At 35.3% G+C, this 14,547-nt stretch overlaps 3 protein-coding genes across 3 annotated transcripts in view; all 3 read left to right on the forward strand.

The window, feature by feature from the left end:
- The window catches only part of LOC127845915 (uncharacterized), a 462,977-nt gene that overhangs the window by 72,082 nt on the left and 376,348 nt on the right, over window positions 1-14,547 (forward strand). The gene's annotated exons all lie outside the window — the stretch shown is intronic.
- Window positions 651-14,547, forward strand: part of LOC127845424 (uncharacterized) — a 564,768-nt gene continuing 550,871 nt past the window's right edge. The window contains exon 1 of the mRNA XM_052376326.1: window positions 651-769. The gene's annotated coding sequence lies outside the window, so the exon portion shown is untranslated. The remainder of the gene's footprint in view (window positions 770-14,547) is intronic.
- Window positions 12,129-14,547, forward strand: part of LOC127845416 (uncharacterized) — a 577,557-nt gene continuing 575,138 nt past the window's right edge. Inside the window, exon 1 of the mRNA XM_052376315.1 lies at window positions 12,129-12,164. The gene's annotated coding sequence lies outside the window, so the exon portion shown is untranslated. The remainder of the gene's footprint in view (window positions 12,165-14,547) is intronic.

A 14,547-nucleotide genomic window follows, 5' to 3' on the forward strand; every position in this document is an offset into this window, starting at 1 on the left:
GGCCGGGGTTTGAATTAGGGTGGGTGACATAATGCAGTGTGTGATATTTTTTAGTGAATGGGTATGCATATTTAATTGCCCTTTTCGGACAAATAAAAGCAATCCAACAGTAGCGACTAAGTGCCAGCAGACCTTATGTTGACTTCCAGTTCGGCTGACTCTTTTTCTGGATTGTTTTTTAGGTTGGGTTTTAGTGAGACGTACAATGGCGTGCGTTATAACATTTAAATGGCTATTCTCCTATAATGACCCCTTTTCTTAAAAACAAAATATATCTTCCGGTTCGGCCAAGTGCATTCAGATTTCCTTTCGGCGGCCTTATTTCCGTTCATCACATACTTGCACTTGAAGATATGACATTATGAACAGACCTGCCGTATTAAATCTTCCGTATTAATGAGAAGAAACACATCTTCCATGAAGGGGTTGGAGTGTGCAGGTCCGCTTTATTGAAACACTTTAACTAATCTATAAAACAGAACTTATCTTCTAGGATGTGTCGTCACGCAATATAAGCTTTAAGATTATAATACCATATATGGTATATGGACGATCCACGGCGGGCTTAGGCACATATATGGTTATATTCTATAAATAGGTGTAAGGCGTTCGGCACGTGGTAGCTTTGATAACTCAATATGATTGGATAGTATAATGAAGTTGCCACTGCGTGAGGCAGCGCGGTAGTTTCCCACAATGCAAAATTAAGGCAGGTTATTGCGGCCATGTTAGAACTTCTGGAATAAGTTGCGAAACTTTTACCAACAATGTAAGTAGCTATTTAATTATATAATGTATGATCAGTGTTGTGTCTATCGACGTTACGCTGGTATTTTTATGAATTCCAATTCTTACATCGCTCATTTAAATGCTGTTCCCGAATTTCTATTTTTAAATAATTATCGATATGTGCGAATAAATCTATGTTATAAATATTGTAAGCTTACGCTTTTAACCATTTCTAATTGACTGTTTAGGTGAATCTGTACATTGATATGTTATTAAATCTCAAATTATTTTAATTAGACGCTTGCACTAGGTTAAAGATCACAACGCAATAGATTCGGTCAAAAGAAGTGAGCTGTTTGGTGTCTCAATGACACACAGTCACGCTTGAAGCTCGTGTGATAAAGCTGATATTTTAAAACGGGGGGTTGATTTTAAATTACGAGTGTGTATGAAATGAGCGTGCTTATTTAAATTATTTAAGCTTGAATATCAATAAGATTCAGACAGACAGACAGACAGACAGACAGACAGACAGACAGACAGACAGACAGACAGACAGACAGACAGACAGACAGACAGACAGACAGACAGACAGACAGACAGACAGACAGACAGACAGACAGACAGGCAGGCAGGCAGGCAGGCAGGCAGGCAGGCAGGCAGGCAGGCAGGCAGGCAGGCAGGCAGGCAGGCAGCAGACAGACAGACAGACAGACAGACAGACAGACAGACAGACAGACAGACAGACAGACAGACAGACAGACAGACAGACAGACAGACAGACAGACAGACAGACAGACAGACAGACAGATAAGATAGATAGCGCATGCTCAGTGGTGTGTGTAGTAAATGCAAAATTGATAGTGGTTTTTGTCGCCAATTATGTGCATTTAATAAATACAGCCATATGTTGAATTAAAACTAATATGTAATTAAATTATGTGATCAAGCCTACATACTCATGTAGCTTTTTTGACATCGCATATTTAAATATAATATATGTATATGACAAGCCTACATTCTCACGTAGCTTTATTTACATCACATATTGAAATATAATGTAGGTATATAACTAGTTTGCCAATATTGTGTCGTTCATTAGCACAAATGTTTTGTTTAACTAAAAATAAACATTTAAACCCAAGCCAGCAATAGCGACAATATAGTAAGTTAACTTAAAACGTAGCTATTTTATAATCGATTCTGTTGTGATATTATAATAGCCTTTTCTTATGTCACAACATGAGTTTTATTGGTAATATACATGCTTAAACAAACGAATCTTGATTCCGAGGTAACACTAAAAGAGATTTTCATGTAATCAAAAATATGTACACTACTCCGAAGTATACGAAACAACATGTTAGTCTCAGCTTGGTTTGAACGTGATCATTCTCAATTGACGAATCCGGTTTCCACAATGAAGAGTAAAGGATACTTCGCAATACTCGAAATATCTACAATACTCTGAAGTATACACTCAAGCGAACGATGGTCGCCTTAACTGAAGATATTTATTTTCAAATAATGCGCATGCTCAGTGTTGTGTGTAGTAAGTGTCAAATTGATAGTGGTTCTGATCGCGATTTGTGCGCATTTAAATAAATATCGCCATATGTTGAATTAAAAAAAGTATGTAAGCAAATTATGTGATCAAACCGACATACTCACGTAGCTTTATTAACATCACATATTGAAATATAATATATGTTTATGACAAGTCTGTCAATCTTGTGTCGTTCATTAGCAGGGACTTTTGGATTAACTAAAAAAATAAATTAAAAACTGAAAATGTGAACTGCGAAACAATGTTTTACCGATTAATGATATGGTCTCCAATTTTTATACTAATTACAAATATTGCAAACATAATCTGAAAGGCAATAACATCACCAATATCGACACTTTCACATGCTTAATGTACGTTATGTACGTTTTAGTCACGAGGCGTAAAAATGAAGAAGGTTACTTCAGTACTTGTAGTATCTCGTTCTTGAAACTAGCTATTAAAGAGGCAATTGCAGTTCGTGTGTATGTATTTTGGTGAACTTGGTGAGGTCCAAAAGCACCACTCTTATACCAAATTCAGCAAACACTGAACACAAGGAACTTAATTATAATAAACCAATTAGATTTATCATAAGAAATTGTACAATATGTGATGTATTCGATGCGCCTATTGCTGTTACATGTTTACTACCCAGGTGCTGAAATATTTGATGCTAGCATTGACTAATGCATTCGTTACTACTTCCCACGTACTGAACTACAATCCAACTGTACTCACTTGGTAGGCATAAGCCATGGTCGGCACATTTCCACTCCAGTTAATAGACAGGTACCCACATATTAAGCAAATGTTGTGGCAAAACATTATAACTATTCGATTGTGGGACAGGTTCTCATATATTACGTATAAGATCCCACAGGTTCTCCTGATCTACCCGGTGACGAACTTGTACCCACACACAGGCTTGTACATTGTGCATACTTGAATACAGGACTGGTTAACAAATTAATAAAATACTCGCAGAGTGTTTCGCTCTCAGTACATATTTAATTGACTTGCTCCAAAATGGCAAGCATAGGCTCAGCCAGTTTCACAGCACGGGTACTGAATTTCTACTTGCATTATTAGTTTTGGCTGAGACAGGTACGTTTTCAATGCTTGGTTTCCGTAATTGTGTCCAAATGGTTAGCATATATGCTACTGCTTTTCTTTACCAAGGTACTGCAATGGGATAATCTTGTATTGTCTATCTTGTAAAATTGAAAACATCTTCGTTTCGAATATAACGCCTTTTTCGGATAATATTTCAACAGCCGATACAAATCTATCGATGAGTCGGTATTGAAGCGGGCATTTAACACATGGTTTTCACGTGCAAATACAATACAAAATATAATTGTTGATGATGCTTTCCCTTTTGGTGTGACTATGATATAAAATATCGAACTTCGCTATCTTTTCACTTTCAAACGACACTACTCGCTTTGAAATGAACCGATCATCTAGGATTTGGTATAAAATGAAGTGAGAATAGCATTTTTTTAACCTTGACTCTCGTTTTGCAATATTGTCTATAGAGAAAACAAATTGATTGAGACAAAATGAAGTAACGACAACATGTTACTGTGGCGCACTTTATGGTATTTTCATGCAATATAAAATAGTGGTTGTATTTTAAATTGGAAAACCACACTACATGTCTTGGGCATGAACTATACAATTGCGATTGTAATTTTCATCTCCAAATTTTAATGAAATCAAACGATTCAAATCAAGAATGAGATATAACAGAAATAGGAAAACCAAGTTTAGTGTGGAGTGCTAGAGGACTATTTAATATGCCCGACAACATGCATGTTTTTTTAAGAATCGACTCAATTTTACATTAGAATCAGGCATTCGATTTTAGATAATGAATAGACGTATGATTTGAGCTATGCTATACTAATTAGTTGTGTAATACCCTTGATAGTTGAAGCATTTACATGACAATTCATGAAAATAAAGTAATTATTTCTTGTTATCAGTTAGGTATTTTAACAAATTGCAAGCTAATAATGCATCTGATTCCCAAACCAGTTTCTCCAATAAATTGCATATAGACAAATACTCAGTCATCTTAAATCTTATCATGAACTGAGCTGACCTGCATTGACCACACATTTTCACTCCCTTCAGATCCCGTTTCCATCTTATACTTACATGCATGCCAATCATCCAACGTTTACCAGGACAACCGAGTTCAACTTAAAAAAAAACGAGACATTTTATATAATTTTCATTTTAATGAAATGAAATATTGTGCATAAAGTTAGTTATAATGTTTGCGCGATGATGATCCAAAATATTTACTACATGACGCTATATTCTTAAATCTTTTTCTAAAAAGAAGTAATGAAGTTGACACTTGTTTGTAGTTTTATTTCATCGTTCCTAAAATAAGATGTCACTCTCTTGCTCTGGTATCTTTCCTACCATTGAGTAATTAAAAGGTAATTATATTGAATGCGTTTTAATTCCCTTTTATTATTGTTAAATTTGAGTTACAATGCTATGAGGTAAAAATTTATTTACACTTCAATGTATCATGAATATTACTTGGCCAAGTGTGAGGTTGAGCGCTCTAAAACCGGTTTTAACCCCCAATGCTTTAACCGGATTAAACCCACGTTCCAAGGCGGTGACCCCAGCTTAATTATTATATGTGTTTATGTTGTTTTGTATTTTGCTGTTTTGTGCCGTTTTGTACTGTTTTGGCAATCGGACCAACTAATCGTATATAATAAGAATTCAATACTGCTCCAGCAGCTGGAGTTTCACTTCTTTACATTGATGTAATAAGTTATTCTTAAAACATTGCACCATAATGCGTTTAACGGGTTTATTACATATATCTAGCTAAGTCAATATTTTACAAAGAAATGAGCTGTAAAGTGATTATTTTTCAGTAAAAGATTCACTTAGCAATTATATCTTATAAACCCATTAAAAGTATTTTTTGCTTGTAGTATTGTAAACCGACTCAGATTTGCTATAAAACGGATATACTCACTTGTAACGCGTTCAATGAATTTGAAAACAATCACTGTTACTTTCTGATAGCTGTTCATGTACGAGGGCTGTCCCAATAACATTACACAAGTGCATAGTTCTGTTTTTTGCGCATTATTGTTTTAAAATTTTAAATTAGAAACCATTTACAATTTTAAACTTTGCAACCGAAATAAGAAATGTGAAACTTTGTTTCATTATGAATTAATATGTAATATCTAAACGCAGTTGGTTTGGACTGGCGCAATGTACAAGCAGCAAATGTAATTTAGTATAGTTTATATTATAAGTTGTTTAATACCCATGATAATTAATAATTTATAACGGTAAAATATATAACAAACATCCGATAAAAATAAAGAGTATAGTTAATTTAGAAAACTGCTTTGTACTTTGTAAACGCTGACTTAAACTATTCAATATTTTCATACGGAAGCACTAGAATATCTACACATTCAATGGTGATATCAGCAGAATGAGTCGGCAGATATGTGTCAGTGTCGTTGAAAATTAATTTCATGCAACAATGGATACAATAAACATATAATTATAGCAGGCATTTTTAACAGTAAAAGGCTCAAAAAGTAAACAATAATAATAAATACAGATGAAGTACACCCCAGGAAACCCGATACCTTCCGGGTAGTGTAATACCATAGGGGACAGTGCTGTGCATTTTGGCATGAACTTACATAGGGTAATTAAATTGGAAAAATTAAATTTTTCAAAGCTCAATTTGAAACAACTGTGTATTAACATTGATTACAAAGGTATTGGCCTACATGCAGAAAAAATCCTGACAATTTTTCTTAAACAAATGAGCGAAATGTGGCTCCCTGAAGTAGAGGATTGGACAAAACGGGCCATGTTCAGGCATTTAAGGGAGAAAAAAACTGCTTTAATTTGCAAGCCACTACCATTATTAAAGGATTTATACAAACTTTCGCATGTCTACCATAACCTCTCAGCAGGGTTTCTCCAGAAAACTATTTATTGTGGAGAAATTTGTGTTTTTAATGACCATGTTGGGAAATCATTGATACCATCTGGGAAAGACCAGGAAACCATATGTGGGCAGTGACTTTATAATTCTTTTTCGTGACAAAAAACCTAATTTTCCGCCATTTTAATGTAATTATTTTGCTTTGTAGAGGCCTAAGTGTATGTGGGCACATATGCATACAAATGTACTTTTAATGCTATTTAATACATTCAATGATATTATTTGTCTTTCATCCAACATCATTTCAGAACTTGAATCCTTTGTCTTATATATAATGTGGTTATTCAATGTCCACTTTAGATATGTAAAAAGCTACAATGCTAGTGTTCCCCCCCCCCACACACACACATTATTATACCGCAACAAAGTCTGTTTGGGGGCTATATAGGAATTAGTTTGTCCCGACCGTCTCTGTCCCAGTATGTCACGTCCCTCCAGATTTTTTGTCCGTTTGTCCGCCCGATTTTTTTTCATGAAATAAATTTTGAACAAATGAACATACAACATTCAAACTTCATATGTTGATGCAACCTTATTAACTTTATATATACACCCCACCGTGTTTTAGGTCATAGGTCAAAGTCACTTAAATCTCTTATAGAAAACTTTATCACTTTATAACTGTATAATGGAAGTGCTTCCACCTACAGCCTTCAAAATTCATATATTGATGCACCTCTATGAGTTTTACAGGTCAAATCAAGTGACAGATCACAAAGTCAAATGTCAATGTCACTTCAACCTCAATAGAAAACTTTAATGTTGTCTTCAGAACAAAAATGCTTCCATCTGCAATCTTCAGACTTCCTATGTAGATACACCTGACCTAAATGAGTTTTACATTATCACACTACATTATTTGGCAATTAGGTCAAAGGTCACTGTGTTCTCTGATAAAGAAACATTACATTGGCCCTTCCTGGGTTCTAAAAACCTCAAATGTAGATGCATAAATGAATTTTGCGCAACACATACCGTTAAGATCACAGGTGGAATGGAATATAAATTATTTAAAATGCATACTGTAATAAAGGGAGTATAGGTAAAATGTCTTCAACATTCAAACATACTATATCAACATGAGAGCTATTGTTACTCTTAAATCTATCATTGTCATTGCACAAAATCAAAGACTGCTTGCGATTGTAAATTCGTTACAGCAACTAGCTGTAATATGAGCTTTTATTGTCCCATTTTGGTTGGCAACTTGCATTATTACATCTGCAAGTGGGATAGACAGGAAAAGTTGCTTTTGCACAGTGTTGCATTTCATCCTCTAATTATATCACGTGCATTTAGCAAACATGCTTAGTGTTTTCTGGCGGTGTGGTATTAATAACGTATCAAACTTCATCTCAAGAAGGTCAAATATCTAACCATCTATCTATACTGTCTAACTCCCCTTGCGGTTATTATTGACAATATGGTGGACGAACCAGTTATCGAACACATAGGGAATTACGTTAAAATTGTAACACTTAAAATAACAAAAACATTATGTTTTAACAAATGACTAAAAGTGTAATCATTTAATAACTTATTTGTTAAGTTTTCCAGCAAATATCCTTCAAGAATTCATAACAATGATTAAACTTGTCTGTGAACAAGGTAAGTGTTATTCTTTTAATCAACTGTACTTTGTGTGGTTAAATGTATAAAATCTGTATCAACGTCATGTGTTGAAGTCTTGTTTGCGGCTATAAACTAGCAATGGCCAAATTCGTTAAAAAGGGAGTAACAAGTCAGCTCATTGAAATTAAAAGGTCAAAATCAACTATTATATTGTTTGATAGACAATTCTTTCCAAGGCCAGTCTGTGCCGATTTTAATGTTTCTTAAATACGCTTAATAGTAAAATCACAGAAAACTTAAGGCAATCGTAACAAAAGCGCAAGTGTAGCGACTTTATTTCTAATGAGTTTTTCTCATTATGAAACTTGCCGAATTAGCACCAAAAGTCTCAGAACACGCCACATAAATATTATACAAAAAAAAAACCATATACACTTATTAAGACATCATTTTATGTACCTAACCAATTAATGTATGCGACAAAGCAGTCAAGCCTTTCTTTATATTTTCCAAAATAATGTGGGTAAAAAGAAATAAAACTCGAGAGTGTTGAAAAGGCACTATTGATCATATATAAGGCATTAACAGTACAATTGAATGCATATGTGCCCACATACACTTACTGTAGGCCTCTATAAAGCAAAGAAATTGCAACAACATGTCTGAAAAAGAATTATAAAGTCACTGCCCACATATGGTTTCCTGGTTTTCCCCAGATGGTATCAATGTTTTCCCAATACGGTCATTTAAAACGCAAATTTCTCCACAATAAATAGTTTTCTGGAGAAACCCTGCTGAGAGGTTATGGCAGACACGTGAAAGTTTGTATACATCCTTTAATTATTGTAGTGGCTTGCAAATTAAAGCAGAACATGGCCCGTTTTGTCCGATATTCTACTTCAGGGAGCCACATTTCGCTATTTTTTTAAGCAAATTTGTCAGGATTTTTTCTACATGTAGGCCAATACCTTTGTTATCAATGTTAATACACAGTTGTTTCAAATTTGACTTTGAAAATTTTAATTTTTCCAATTTATTACCCTATGAAAGTTCATGCCAAAATGCACAGCACTGTCCTCTATGGTATTACACGACCCGCAAGGTATCGGGTTTTCTGTGGTGAAGTAGAGACATGCATTAAGTTCATTATTGAGATTGATGCAAATTAATGTCCAAATGTCACTGAAAAACAATACAGAGTGTTAAAGTAGTCTTAGAATATGTCTCAGGCAACGGTTTCGGTGTGATTTTCCAGCATTTACTCCCCTTATGACCCCAAGTGCAACAGCCCAATTGCAAACAGCCCTAATTTGGGTCAAATGACATCTGGCAGTTATGTTTTGCAATACAGAGAGTTTTTGATGGTCAATTGTCAAAATTCTGGCAGACGACTAACTTGGTCGGATGTGCTTAAAGGTTACGCATGCGCAATTAGTTTCCTTCTATATTACATATAAAATAGTTAGTTTAAACCTATTTATTTTAGCTCGATTGCATCGAAAGCCTAAGGCTTATGTAAACGCTCTCGAGTCCGTTTCCTGGGCCTCGAACCAGTACTTGGTGTCTTTGGAGGAGATCTAAAGAACGCTCCCGCGGTGGGGATCGAACCCGTGACCTCCCGGTCGCTAGGCGGACACCATATCCATTACACCACGGCGACCTTAAACAGACAGACAGACAGGTTGGTATTAAGTACGAACATGTCAACCGTAAATCTAGATTCTAAAACTCCAAAACGGTATGATATTTGCAAAAGTTAAAGTTATAACTCGCCGGGCTGCCGAAATCAGAAGAAAAATTTAATATATATTTATATATCTGTTTACTACGTAACGTAGGCTTTCTAATGATATATAATTTGTCAAAATCGGCCTAGCAATGAAACTTTAATTCAAAAGACGTGAGTGATGGGTACATCAAAATGTATAACCACGGCGCTTCGATGTACGCTAATTGTAAAAGATCGATAGCCACAACACGGTAAAACGCGCGGTGGTAAAACATAAAATGTGTAATTCTTGTGTTTAACTCGCTATAAATCCATTAATAACCACGGGAATATACTAAAAGTTAAAAACAAAATGAAAGAGGAATTAATAAGCAACAAGATAACGTATAAACCAATAAAATCGGATGAATAGTTTTTGCATAAGATTGAATTTACTACAGTAAGGGTCAAATACTCGATTCATCTCCTATCAATAAACACTCCGTGACCTAACTGATAAACGGTCTGTCGGCACTGCTTTACTAATTGAGTTTTTGAATATTTTTTTATTAAGAATGGAACCTAATGGAAAGAATTCACCCCAAAACATAACAGCTGTTCAAGCCAATAATATAAGACACAACCACCACCAACATCATTATTTCTAACAAATACTTGATCGTGCACAGAGCTCCAGATAAGATGCGCATCTGCGTATTTACGCATTGAAAAATTTAAAAAACGCTTTAAAAATCGGCACAGTGCATAACATTTCGCAATACAAATCTCGGTACACAATTTTGATCGATTAAAGTGCGTAGCCGGTTTAACAACTAATCCTGATAAGGGTTTAGTGTAAGTTTACCTTTGAAGCAAAAGTAAGTCAATCAAAAGAACCTTGAAATAAAAATTGCGGCACATTGTGTTCTAGGTTCGAAAAAGGGACGTGTCAATCGAACAGCGGCTCCTGAAGGAAGTAATTGTATATAACAATATGCCATAAACCTTATGATGCTTCTAGATTAAAAAAAAAAATTAAGCGATCTCATTGTTGAAGAAGTTTATTGTTAACTTGCATAGACCACATTAGTCCAAATAATTAGACGTAAGCTACCCCGATGAAAATCGACCTCATATTTATAGGAGTAAGACCACATATAGTGTGACTTTATTTTTCATTGCACAAGCAGTGCCATAACTTAGTTTAATTGCGAAATGGCGTTCGTGGTGTACTACATGAATACTACAGTACAGCCAAAGCGGAACAAACGTATTTCGCGATCCGCGGCGGCAAGGCGAAACGAGTCGATGCCGCGTCAGTCGTTGAAGCCGCGTCAGTATGCGGCGGCAAGTCGCATTTCGCCGCGAAACTTCGCATCTGTCCGCCGAGGCATGCAGCGGTCCGCGACATGATGCCGAGTCGATGCGATCATGAATTATTTTTTTTTTAATTATTAGTTAAATGTAGTTAACAAATTTTGAAAGAACAAGTATAATAATAATTAAAATCATAATAAATTTATTGTGCGCGGATTGTATTAGCATATACATGTAAGCATAGATAATGTGTCTGGCCAATTATTAAGTTTGTTTCCCGCCCGTAGCGTATGTATTTCACACATAAACAAGGTCACGTAATTATGTTTTCGCACATACACGTGATCAAGGCTCCAGCATATGGTGGATTTATAAATTAATTGCATGTTGATTCCGCTATTATATTTTAGCTGAGAAAATTAGCAGTTTGAAGCCACATCAATAATCAAGACGGTGACGACGTATTTGTAGTTTTGTTAATTATCAGCTTATTATAACTATTGTTTGAATATGCGTATATAAACACGTTTTATTTTGTTCATATTATACAGTTAATATCGCTACTAATTACCCGATAATCCCGTATATTCCAGTTTTAAAGCAAATGCTGGTAAATATTTACGATACGCAAACATTCTCGATATTTCCTTCAGTATCAAATACATTTTGGCATTTGTTACTATTTATAGAGATGATGAAATAACGTCTAATCGGGGCGTTTTTTTTCTCCACTGAACACGGGATTTACGCCTGACGTGATGTTCATGTATTTATACAACACAAAATACACCCAAACTTTCCAAACGACGTTCTACATGTCTGCATAATTTTCGCGCGCTTTTTATGAAACAAAGGATATTTTAGCACTGTTTATTTGACGCTAGATTTTGCCAAAGGACGCGTTAGCATTAAAATTTGGAAGTGTGTTTCCGATTACAAATTTAATAATGATAATCGAACGAAACATAAACAGTTGCGTGTAATTAATTCTACGCTACACATACATGTATGTACATGTAGGTGGATATCTTTTCACTCGATCCGCCGCGTACGTATGCGGCGGATTTACTCCGCGAACGTATGCGAGGTTAATACAGACTCGGCGTCGTTGCGCGGATCGATGCCGAGTGCCACGGCGATACGCCGCGTGAACACACGATTCGGCCGCCACGGACTAATTATCTGGCCGTGGCGTAGCCGCGGATTATGTTTGTGCCGCTTTGGCTGTACTGTATATGCAAGAAGGACCCAATCAAGACAGAGATACAACACATGTAAGTTGCATATTTTAAAGAAAGTCTGTTCATACAGTCAAGTTAACATTACCGGATCATTACCCATAGCAGATCACTCTGATGTTCAAGACTGCGTATCGCAATAAATAGTTTACATTTTTTGATGATTTTTTGCACACAGCATCTTCAAAGCCTGTTCTTTAAAACGCATTGATTGAGTCGTAATCGGAGCAACTCTTTGTCAAACATTTTGGTATGTTTTGCTGACATGTATATAGGAGGTTTTGGGGATTCCGATAATGAAGTCACGTTTGCGCATGCTCGAATTTTGGCCGTCACCACTGCGGCCATTTTGCTATTGTTTTCATTTGATGAACCGCATCGTGATAAAGTTATCATAATAATCTTAACTTGACACATATTCGCGACAATTTTTAAGAACCACAACGTTCTCGAAATAGATTTTTTTCAGAATAAATTAAATTTAATGAATGAACACAAATAAGGACGAAAATAAACGAATATAGTGATTTCATGTTATCAACATATGGAAACTGATTTGAACCTATATGTCTGTAAAAACTTACCTTGTTACAGATTAACTAAATCCTCTTGATAAATGTAATTGCTTTTATTCAGTGATTTTTTTTGCTTTTTTTTGTTACAGCCTGTGGCATTTGGATTGGGAAAATTAGCGCGATAAACCATGAAATTGGGAAAAATAGCGCGATAAACGATGAAAGTGGGAAACATCATTGTCTGACAAATCCATTGCCCGGAGCCCGGGGGCTACAGAATTTTTTCATCGGGCTACTGAAATGTTCCAGCTGACGCCCGCCGGGCTACTATAAATCTATAAGAGCGGTAGCCCGTTTTATTGACAGACATACATAGAATAAACACGCTGACCATGTGTTTCTACACCGTGTCTTGTTTATAATCCGATAACAAAGTGCAATCAATTATCTTATCAGTCACCGATCACTTGCGGTAATGTCGTAAACAGTAAGAGTGAATTTTAATCATTCAATCAGAATCAACATTTGTCGTCTGCTAATAATATAATGAGAGCCGGTTGGATAGTTGGCGCACATGATGCAACATCATTTCGCAGTTTGGAATTCTTTGTTAACCGCAACAATGAGTAAGAGCGACTACGTTTTTGATGTCGTTAAATATCCAAGGATGCCGAACATTAAATAAATCAAAACAATAGCGGATTCTTCAAAACGGTAACGAAACCGAAAATGAATATTAATAACAACGCGGTTAACACCTGATAATTAGTTTGCATTGTCAATTAATAATTGGATTGATCGACTGTTAATCAATAATCCCATATATGCCCAATTTAATTTTGTTTAAACCAAATTATGGGAGGGTAATATAGACGATGAGAGTCATAAACACAAACGTTTGAAATTTCTAAAGTGTCAATTGAATTTCGGCATATGATTCTATTTAAAGATATGATGAAATAAGCTCCCAATCAGGACCGTTCAATTGCAACTTGCGTAAATCACCTGCGACGGTTTGCACACGTTGTGTACAGTTATTTTAGGTTACAAAATTCTACATTTAATAAATGAATTTCTTTGTCCAGACAGGGACCTATACAAACGTATAGGCCCCTGGTCCAGATAAAAAGCGCGCACAAATTGGCATGGGTGTTTTTATTTGTAAATAAAAATTTCGTAGCGGGTACATCATTGAGATCATTTAATTTCCATTAAAAGTTTCGTTGTGAATTTCAACTAAAGTACCGGGGTATCTCGCGAATTATTTGGCATTGACATTTCCTCTTAATAAAATATAATGTAAACACGCTGTATCGTTACCGTTACACTGTATCAGTTCCTTCATTATTGAAACAATTATTGTATTGTATACTGACTGCACACTAGTGTCGTAACATACGGATGCAATACGTAAATTCGGACAGAACTTAAAGTCGGACACAAGTAAATAAATGATTTAATACTCTTGATTTCTTGAAACTCGGTATTTGTTGTTAAAAAGAGCAATTGCATTGATTAACACCATACGAGTCAGTCGTATTGATCATCTAAACACTTTATTTACGTTTCCAACTTAACGTGCTGTCCGAATTTAAGTACACATACATGTGCACATACATGTAATATCTACATGTAGTATATGATTTTCTTTGGTACATTTACATTTAAGTACACGGTGCCTGTACTGTAACATTAATTAACAATATTGACTGTGTACATCAGACTACTTGCTGTATTATGTATATGTATGTATACATATTATGTATATATGTAAATGAAGAAATAAAATAAAGATGAAAACCTGCATCTTATCATTTTGTAGGAAAATTATATGGGCTACCAAATATTTTTATTGGTAGCCCAGTGGGCTCCCTGAAAAATAAGAAATTTGTCGGACACTGGAA

Source organism: Dreissena polymorpha, chromosome 9 (assembly GCF_020536995.1).
Source record: "Dreissena polymorpha isolate Duluth1 chromosome 9, UMN_Dpol_1.0, whole genome shotgun sequence".
Classification (NCBI taxonomy): domain Eukaryota; kingdom Metazoa; phylum Mollusca; class Bivalvia; order Myida; family Dreissenidae; genus Dreissena; species Dreissena polymorpha.